The sequence below is a fragment of the Triticum urartu genome, chromosome 1A (genome assembly GCF_056163025.1).
Source record: "Triticum urartu cultivar PI428250 chromosome 1A, HENAU_Tu73, whole genome shotgun sequence".
Taxonomy (NCBI): domain Eukaryota; kingdom Viridiplantae; phylum Streptophyta; class Magnoliopsida; order Poales; family Poaceae; genus Triticum; species Triticum urartu.
Window position 1 is genome coordinate 145,346,885 of NC_141873.1, and position 7,518 is coordinate 145,354,402.

The window sequence follows — 7,518 nt, forward strand, 5'->3', positions numbered from 1 at the left end:
AAGGTAGCCATCCATTGCAGCATAGTGGATGTGGTCTATATCTAGTACATTTTGCTGCCATGCATGACGATGAAACGTGTAATGAGGTTTCTCCAGTTTACGGTACGAATGATGAACCATGGCTCCTGCCAGGGTCAGCATTGAAGGCTGACGAGAGGGCACCAGCCGATTCTTCTGGAGGTCGAAGGGGTTGCCTACAACGAGGCCTATCCGACCCAGGAGTTCTTTGTCATTCTTAAAGTCTACAGTAACAAATTTCACTGTTTTGTCCTTGAGGAAGTTCTTAAAATCCTAGCACTCAATGTCGGCATGGCATATGTGGTAGACCAAGCAAACGTTATGTACGCAAACCTGGATCACGGCGGGCTTCTTCCTCTCTTCATCCTTTAGATCCTTCTCTCGTCCTAGGACTATGGTGTACTCAACATCTAGCCCAACGACCCATTCATCATCTGAGTTTTCGAACATGCATCTGAAGCGAGAAAGGCATCCTTTCACCGTCACGGAAGAACGGGTGTAGATGATGTCGAACTCATCGTCGGTGATGGTTCTAACCTTGTACTCACCGCCGATCATGGAGATTTGGGACGCCATGGATTTGGGAGGAGGGTTAAGATTAGTGGAACTGCCGTAATGTGAATGGACGGGACGACTAGGAGCGAACTGCCGTAGTATTGAAGGACGTGCGGGGACGAGTAGGAGCGAACTGCCAGCGTGCGAACGGCAGGGTAGTGGCTTTCCATTCTCCCATGATACGGACTTCTGAGAGCCCTTGGATTTGAGATCGAACGGTTGCATGGCATGATTCTAGACCTATGGGTGAATATCCTATCCTGGAGGGTTATTCTGCAAATTTTCAGCAACTTAGCATGCAACCGTTTGATCTCAGATCCAAGGGCTGCCAGCAGCCCGTATCATGGTCACGCCTACCACGACCATCGCGTCGCTCGCGCCCTTGGAGATTTAACACGGTGCATTAGGCTATCTGATGTTGGCATGTCATACATAGTCATCACTTACTCACTCATACTACAAGGTTGGCTATAAGGTTGGCTATAAGTGTATTTTTTACTCCTCTCTATCTCTTTCTTCGTACTCTCTCTGTCCCATAATATAAGAATGTTTTTGACACTAGTGTAGTGCCAAAAACGTTCTTATATTATGGGACACGGGGAGTACTAGTATTTATTGCATTTGCCAAGGAGTGACCTCTTCCAATGAAATGGTGTTGCTAAGTTTGCTTCATTTAATTAGCTATAGACTCAAAATTGTCTTTTCACCTAGGTACATGCACTTAGCACCGTTTCTTCCTTGGGTCACCAAACTAGTCTCTCTCTTCTTAATTAACTTGCCACATCAGACTTTATGCCTATGTGGCAAGCTTAAGCACCTGTAGGAGCAAGTAAAAGTAAGTACAATAGTGCGCTTTACATGGCATTTTTGCATATGTGGAGGAAAGAGAGGCAAGGAAAAAGTGAAGAAGTGGGCTCTCATGCAAGAGCCAGCCTCTACTAGATGGTGGAGCATTGGGAGAGGCACCTGTATGGAGGTGGTCAGGAATCGGGAGACTCACGCCGGTCGTAGCGCCACAGTTAAAATGATAATGGCAAGTCAAATCACGGGGCCCCACCTGTCCAGTAGTAACTTGCTGTCAAATCACACAGCCCTACGTTTGCAGCAGCCTACTCCCTCGTCTTCTCGCGTCTCTGTCGAACTGACTAGGCGAAACTTCCCCACCTACCGTGCAGGAAAAGCCCTCCCTCGACTTTTAAATACAACTACATCCGCTTAAGAATCCAATGATATACTTTTTGTGACATAGTAACTCATATTTAGTTAGTCAAATGGATGACCTAGAATTACGTGCATGCCCTATAAACCGAGACGCCTAAAAATAAAAAAACCAAGATGGAGAGGGTAGTTCAACACGTATCTTTTTAGATCAATATAGTCGGGATTCACCAAGGAGCAAAACCAAGTGGTAGGTTGCTCCTGTCGTGTTGGCGTAGCAACTCAAGCAGGGTCAGTCTGCACACGAAATGGCGACACACTTAACAGGACCCCTTTGGCTGACATGTGGCTCATCCACCGTCTTGTTCCACGTGCGATGCACCAACTTACAGTTCGGAGCAGCGATTGGAATTGGAGGCATCCCAGTCGTAGCGCCGCAGTAGTAGAAAATGAGCGATGAGGGGTCAAATCACAAAGCCCCACCTTTCCCGCATTAAGCTGGACGGACGAAGCAGCATTTTGGGTTCGGGGACCAGTGGAGATATAGTACGTACAAAAAACCGATGATGAGTGCGGCGGTAGGGTTTGTAGGAGTACTACGGCATGCGGGGCCACGTCGTAGTAAACGGGTTCGAGTCGATGCCTTAAATATGTGTGGGCCGCTTGGTTTTACGGGAACGAGGCAGCATTTTGGGTTCGGGGACCAGTGGAGATATAGTACGTACAAAAAATTGTGGATGTAGGTTCGACCGGAAGGCAATGATGCATGGGCCCTGCATTTTGATATACCCGGGGCCGCGTGAAATTTGCTACTCTACTAAAAACTAGTAAGGTACACATGTATTGAACGCATGAGATTTCGAAACCAAATTATGAATAAATACACACTATAGCATGTAAAGCTTTGAGTCATATATGCATGATGTATATGTTCGTTTAGTTCTTATAGTTTATCTCATTCAAAATCAATTAGTTTTATAAAAATGTTAAGATTCATGGGGTTGTGCATTGTAAATCATAAAGTAAAAAACAAATAATGGCAATTCATTTAGAAAAAAATAATCAATTATGATACAGAAGATTCTAGAACAAGGAGAAGTGCTTGTGTTTTGAGGTTTGTGCATTATGCTTAAGTTCAACCATGGAGTCTTCTAAATTGTACATGTGGCAGATCTGGTGGAATGTTGATGATATCCAACGGCCAGTAGTGCTTGGATTTGCCTATCTCTGCACTGTCGGATTAGCTTCATCCAGCGACCATCTTTCAAAGTTATTGGCACGCTATATAGTTCTTGTGCCATAGTTGCATGTTTTGGAAAAAAAAAGCTACTAGTGGGTTGTACTATCTACTTAGGAATAGAAGATGTATACATGGAAGTTGTAGGGAAAGAGATGACATGGAGCATCTCAATTCCTATGAGTAGGGATTGGAAAAGAGATGTCATTTGGTTCACATCATAAGAACTTTTCTATTGAATCTAGAGATGACATGTATCCCAATTCCTATGAGGAGGGATTAGAAAAGAGATGTAATTTGGTTCATATCATAGGAACTTTTCTATTGAATATACGCTAATGTTTATTTTCCTTTGAAATTAAGGGAGTATAGGAATCCATTCATATGAACCAAGTGGCTCTAAAGCTATAGAAATGATATCATGTTTATTTCCTTTGAAATGTGGAGTATATGAATCTATTCCTATGAACCAATTGGCTCTAAAGGGAAAAAATCATATCATATAGAGTTCCTATGACATTTCTCGACACTAAAGGATGCTTGAAATTGTTGCGGGTGATACGATGGTCTTTCTTTGTAGACTCCTCACCCATCTTTATAGTTACCTCTCGAAGATGAATGAAATGATATATACATGGTATTCTACATGTGCAATTTGGTACACGAAAACTCGGTAAAAGTTTGCGAGGTTCGAATTTTCAATAAAGTTGTATGCACTGCATTTTGAAACGGAGAGAGTATACGGCAGTTGCTAACACTCACGTGGAAGATTCGTGTGTTGGAGGAGTGGCTGTTCTGTTAAATGACACTAGATGACTAGTTGCGCCAAATGGCGCAAAGACCTGTTTAAAACCATGTTTGTGTTGAAAATATTTGCATTTTATCAGTAACTGTATATTTGAGTACATTTGGTAAGAACTTATACCTCTATATATGAAGGAAATTAAATGCAAATATTTTCTAAAGGTAATAATGCCACAAATTAGATCATCGGTAGGTCAAGATAGTTGAGTCTGCAATTAAGAACTCCGAATAGCCGTAAACTTGCATTAAAAAAGGATTTCAGTGGAAAATATGTTGATCCAACCATGACTTCTACTGGCAAATGCTACTTTATCTAAAATATACAGATTTCAGTGCTTAAAAAGTGCAAACAATTTGTACACTGAGAAATCTATCTTGGCATTCAGTTTATAACATAACAAGGAATGAGAGCTTTGATAAGCTTTTACACTTGGTCAGATTTTGCATGCATGATTTGTCAGATTGTAATGTCATGATTTGTCAATAACTGAATGTTTTCGGTAGGCTGATGTACAAAACCTGAAAAATAAATTCAGTTAAAGCAGAATTGCAGAGTGTATGTAACACAAAATTCAGCTATAGAAGAAGCGCAGAGTGTATGTAACAAAAAGTTCAGTTATACTAAAACCTGAATGTTTTCAATATGCTGTTGTACAGTGTACGCATATTTTCAGACTATCACTGAAAATATGCAGTGTATGCATATTTGAAGAGTACTCAAATGTTTTGAAAATAAGATGTGAGACCAATGCATAGATAGGCCAATGCCGAGAGCCCGAGACCAATAAAATTTAGCTAACACTGGACAGAGACGTCTCCTTGCAACAATCTCTACAGAAAAATCTTGTACTCATCTTAGCTCTTAGCTAACATTGGACACTGGAGTAGTTTCAATTTCTAAAAAAATGGGGTGCAATACAAGAACTAAGAAACCTCTGCACACCATTTTGAAGAGAGAGAGAGAGAGAGAGAGAGAGAGAGAATTTACGTTGTTCTTCTTCTACTCTTCACAAGTAACCAGAAATTCAGGAATCAAATTAGATTATCAGAAAATCAAAGAGTAAAAAACTGGAAGAGGAAGATGCCAAGGACGACAGCCTAAATTGGAGAGGAGAAGGGGAGAAGAGAAGGGAAGGAGGAGGGGCACGGCTGCTACCTCTCGACGTGCGTGCCTCCAGAGGGTTGCTCGCCTCCACCTCTCGCGTACGTTGCCATGGCCCTGTCCAGATCGATTGAAGAAACTTCGATGGCCTCCATCTGCCCAATCGACGAGCGCCCCCAGCTTCTCCCGCCTGCACGAGCCTGCCGGGCCCTTCTCTTCCATGGAGGTCGCTGCCGTTCCGGTCGACGCCCCGCAGGCCGCTGTCGCCCTTCCATCCGCCGCCACGCACACCAGGCCCCCGTCAACAGCCACCGTTGTCTGCATCTAGGCCGCCAACACCTGCCTTGACCCGGCCCCTGCTCCCGTCGCCGCTGGCTGCCCCTGCTGACCCGGCCCCTGCTCCCGTCGCCGCTTGCTGCCGCTGCTGCCGTCCCAGGAATCGGAGCTCATGGAAGGAGGAGAGATGTGAACTGGAGGGGGACGCGGGGCTCGAGGAAGGAGACGATTGGCTAGATTTTTCACCGCACGCCCCAGGAATCGACCAACCCCACGTCGCCCACGATCCCTGTAGTCAGCCCCTTTTTCACCAGAGCCACGCGACGCATAGACTCTGCAAAGCTGGGCCCGTGAGAAAAGAACCCCACCCGTCATCCTGTGTAGTACGAAAAGCAACGTCTACAGAGACTAAAGGCGAGATTTTTGACAGCACCGTAAAAACGAGCCAGCGAGGCAGAACGTGCGAAGCAGATCGATCGCACGACGCGAACGCCCCAGAAAGGCGGGTAGCATAGCTTTCATGGCAAAACTGACACTGTCGGATGTTGATTTAACGGTTCTTACGACGTTCGTCAGGAATGACTTGTGGCAAACGTTTATCGAATAATGATTTACGGACACATGCATTGCATTGATACGTGTCTCCCTCTTTCTCACACACACGCACCCTCACGAATCACGACTCTCCCGAGTCCTCTCACAGACTCGCACGTCGCACCCACCGTCTATCTACAGGTAGACGTCACGCACATATGTGCTCTTCACACCCTACCCTCAAAACTTCTAAAAAACAAAAGACGGCGGGCACATTTTATTTTAGCTCACATGTCACACACTTATACTATTACTCTTGCGATGAACGTTCTTTGGACATAGTATATTGTACTCTCACGAAGAGAAGCGGTGCACGCACGCACTAGTTCTCTCACGCCCACTCGCGGGTACACGTAGGAGCGCATTTTTTGAAGTTGGTACAACGAAATCACTCCACTATATATAAAAGCAGGAGCTTTAGTGCTTGCTTTACTAGGGTTCCTCTCATTCACTCTCTCATGCTCTCCAAATCTAAGCAACACATAGGTGGCCACACTCTCTCTCAGCTCACGGCTGGTCACAAATCCGGCCGGACAACCTTGGCCGGGGCAGGGGTGTAGGTGCATCGTTCACGCTGTCGTCGGCGGCGAGGGAGGAGACCAATAGCTGCCCGCGCGTCCCGATTGGCGGCCGTGTCGTTCTCTCCGAGAGAGCGCCGGCTCGGGAGGGCCTCCGACCCTTCTTCCTCCCTGCGGTATTGTGGCCAAGATGCGGCCTCCCGACGCCGTCTTTGCCACATGCCGACGACCCTCAGGTATATATTCCTTCGAAATCTTCCTTGCTCTACTGCCCCAGCTCCCTTCGTGTGGATCCTTTTCTACTTTCGTCCGTTGTTCCAAAGCCACCTAGACTTCTACTATTATTAGAAGTAAAGCTAGTTCATATAGTCGACTCAAAGCGTTGGTTCAAACAGGGAAGAAAGTGGGAAAGCTGTAGCATGAATCTAGGACTTGGTTCTAAGAGGAAACAGGGGAAAGTAGTAATATCTATCACTGTTTAAATAACCGTATTTCGTATTTGCGCAAACAGGGATGTCTGTCTCCATATCGTTTCGGGATGTCTGTCTTCATATCGTTTCTATCCGCGCAATCAAAAGCACACATCTTAGTTTTAGTACAACTGCGCAAAATGAGATGGCTATCCCTCGTTGTCGTTGTCTAACCTCCCGTCTTCAAGGTATCCCTACATTGGTAGTAACTAAGGTAGAATGACCAACGTAATCTAAAAGAAGCTGATTCGTACGTTTTACTTCCAGATTGCAGTGCAGGGACGAGCGAAAACAACTGCATCCTATTCCAGAATGCACTTTCTACCAGATCATCCATGGACCGAGGACTAGCTGGCACGGCTGCATAGTGGTTTTTTGGACAGGTGCGCGGACGAGAGGCATTGTGGTCTACTTATTTCTGCAAATAGCGGTGCTTAAATTTAGTGGACTGCACAAGCATTTCAGCTGGTCAGTACACTGCATGGTTCAGTTCAGCATTGCAGCTGAGACCACAATTATAATTGGTTATTCTGGAATGAGAGAAAAAACCCTATATGGTGGCAACAAGAAAAAACCAGAGTGAACTCCAGGAAATTTAAGCCTGCCGGGATGCCCTTTGCTCAGAGAAGCCTTGCTTGTTTTTTCCTGATTTGTAAACCTTCTCACAACTTTGTCTTTTGCTGTGAACTAGTATATATTTGTTATGTTCTATGAATCATTGAGATGTATAAAATTGCTTAACTTATGCTTTTCAAGTTTTTTATGAAGACGAGTTTAATGTGAGTG

General features: G+C 44.9%; 1 long non-coding RNA gene across 1 annotated transcript; it reads right to left on the minus strand.

Annotated features, from left to right (window-relative positions):
- Positions 1–3,987: 3,987 nt before the first annotated feature.
- On the minus strand, positions 3,988–5,640 carry LOC125517496 (uncharacterized). The gene is made up of 2 exons (XR_007287663.2): positions 4,929–5,640; positions 3,988–4,291 (listed from the first exon to the last, which is right to left on the minus strand). It is a non-coding gene; the product is annotated as an uncharacterized LOC125517496 (long non-coding RNA).
- Positions 5,641–7,518: the final 1,878 nt, after the last annotated feature.